At 46.1% G+C, this 2987-nt stretch overlaps 1 pseudogene; it reads left to right on the forward strand.

Moving 5' to 3' along the window:
* Positions 1-2513: 2513 nt before the first annotated feature.
* LOC125125406 (mitochondrial import receptor subunit TOM5 homolog) lies at positions 2514-2663 on the forward strand (annotated as a pseudogene).
* Positions 2664-2987: the final 324 nt, after the last annotated feature.

Genomic DNA, 2987 nt, shown 5'->3' on the forward strand with positions numbered 1-2987 from the left:
CCTGAGTTTTCTAAAAAGTTCCTGGATAACAGGGCCAAGTCTTACATTTCTACTGGATGTCACAGAACCCTAGCACAGTGCAGTTCAGTGTAAAACATCACAGAGAAGTTCCGCTGTGGCTCAGCAATAATGAACCCGACTAGTATCCATGAGGATTCAGGTTCGATCCCTGGCCTTGCTCAGCGGGTAAAGGACCTGGTGTTGCCGTGAGCTGTGGTGTAGTTCGCAGATATGGCTCAGATCCTGCATTGCTGTGGCTGTGGTGCAGGCCAGCTGCTGCAGCTCCAATTCCACCCCTTGCCTGGGAACTTCCATATGCTGCAGGTGTGGCCTTAAAATACCAAAAATAAAAAATCATGGACTTGGATTTGAATCCCCCAGAAGCCTCTACATGGATGTGCTACCTTGGGAATGTCAGTCTCTCTGAGCCAGTTTCCTCATCTCCAAAGTTAGGAAAATAATACTACTGACAAGGATGTGTTTAGAGATAAAGGAGGTAGCAAAGATGAAGGGCCCACTCACCTATCAGAGGACCTGAGATGGTTACACAGACAACTTTGGACGGCTCTAAGCAGGGAGGATGTGAGAAAAAGCTTTCCGGCTCTGACCCAAGCTGATCCAACCTGTAAGGATGTAGGTTCAATCCCTGGCCTCACTCTGTGGGTTAAGGATCCGACATTGCCTCAAGCAACAGCAGGGGCCGCAGTTGCAGTTCAGATCTGGCACTGCTATGGCTGTGGCACATGCTGGTAGCTGCAGCTCCAATTTGATCCCTAGCTGGGAACGTCCATATGCCACAGGTGCAGCCATTAAAAGAAAAGAAAAGATTAAAAAAGCAACTAGGAAGACCACCATGCCAGCAGCCCACAAGGGCATTCAGAAGGAAAGAATAGGAGTTCCCTTCGTGGCGCAGTGGTTAACGAATCCGACTAGGAACCATGAGGTTGCGGTTTTGGTCCCTGCCCTTCCTCAGTGGGTTAACGATCCAGCGTTGCCGTGAGCTGTGGTGTAGGTCGCAGACGTGGCTCGGATCCTGCGTTGCTGTGGCTCTGGCGTAGGCCGGTGGCTACAGCTCCGATCTGACCCCTAGCCTGGGAACCTCCATGTGCCGCGGGAGCGACCCAAGAAATAGCAAAAAGACAAAAAAAAAAAAAAAAGAAGGAAAGAACAACCTGGAGAACCAAGGAAATAGAGACAAATTCCACATTCTGCTCTTAAACCCAGGCCCCACCAGTCCCTGTCTTTCTCCTCCTCCCCTTTCTCCTCCCAAAACATTTATTTCATTTCTGCCGGTAATACTCTGCCTTTACAATGTAAACCAGCCCAGCCATGCTGGGTTCTTAAGTTTTGTCACTCTATCTGTTGTCCCAGTTTCATCACGCAGAATCCAAAATGTAGCAATTGAAGGCAGAATTCCCCTCTGTGAGGGAGTGTAATAAAAGAGGCTTTGAATGATCATATTCCTTTTATTCTCCTCTTGCCTGAGGAATCAAATATCCCAGCCCCAAAACCAGGACACATGGAGGAGGATCAGTAGAACCAACTCTTTGACAAAGGAAGAGGAGCACAGACCAGGCTGAAAAGCTGAGGGCGTTCGCCATTCTTCTGAGAAGAGATTTGCAACCACTACCTGTAGTCATAATTTTTGTATGTCATTATGGTGAAATATGTGGCATTGTATATCAGTTTCATTCCATCATAGAGACTCGTCATTCTCCAAAGGATGGTTTTTGGCTTTAACAACATGCAGAAACAAAGTCTAGCCTGGTATTTTTGTAGGGGTGTCCTTTTTTATGCATTTTTATCATGAAATCATGCAAATTTATTCAAATGTATACACAAGAAGGAACATAATACAATGAGGACTTACACCCACCACCCAGCTTTATCAAATATTAACCTTTGGCAGTTGTTACAGATCGACTGTTTGTGTCTGTCCAAAATTCATATGTTACATCCTAATACCCAATGTGATGGTATTTGGAAGTAGGGTCTTTGGAAAGGTCATTTGGTCAGGAGGGTGGAGCCCTAATGAATGGGAATAGTGACCTTATAAAAGGGGCTCCGGAGAGCTCTCTTGCCCTCTTTCTGACATTTGAGGATATAGCAAGAATTTGGGAGTCTGCGTTGTGGTGAGCTGCGGGGTAGGCTCTGATCTGGCATCGCTGTGGCTGTGGTGTAGGCTAGCAGCTGTACCTCCAATTAGACCCCTAGCCTGGGAACCTCCATATGCTGCAGGTTCAACCCTAAAGCAAACAAACAAAAAAGACAAAAGACAGAATTGGGCAGTCTGCCACCTAGAAGAAGGTCCTCACCAGAGCCCAACTGTGCTGGCTCCCTGACCTCAGACCTCCAGCCTCCGGGACTGTGAGAAGTAAATGTCTGTTGTTGATATGCTGCCTAGTCAATGGCATTCTGTTCGAGCAGCCTGGACGAAGACAGTAATATTTACTGAAGATCTTTTGGGGGGAAGAGCAGAGCACGGCCCCTGGAATTGGTGAGGCAGGGCCGTGATGCTCCAGATGGAAGGCCTCGCACGGAAGCTGGACCCCAAGGAGATGAAACAGAGGATGCAATCTCCTCCACAGGGAACTTCCTCATCTATGTGGCCCTGCTGCGTGTGAGTCACTCCTTTTATCTTCAAGAAATTGGACAGCATATGAAGAGTGCGCATCACGTGTGAATGTGTGATACGAAGAATCTGGTTACCGTTCCTACTCCTGTCTGCAAATGAATAGGCCCAGAAAGATGTAAGATGCTCTGAACGGACATAAAAATTCTATCCTTAAAGGTTGGCTTTGCAACCAAGCTTTTTTTTTTATTTTTATTTTTTGAATTACTCAATGAATTTATTACATTTATAGTAGTAACCAAGCTTTATAGCTAAAAGATAAAGCTATTTGGGAATTATGAAAAGGTGTTTTGTGGTTGTACACCATTTTTGCCTGTGATATTCAGCCTTCATGAATGTTGGTGTAACTGTAAAT

This window comes from Phacochoerus africanus, chromosome 4 (assembly GCF_016906955.1).
Source record: "Phacochoerus africanus isolate WHEZ1 chromosome 4, ROS_Pafr_v1, whole genome shotgun sequence".
Classification (NCBI taxonomy): Eukaryota; Metazoa; Chordata; class Mammalia; order Artiodactyla; family Suidae; genus Phacochoerus; species Phacochoerus africanus.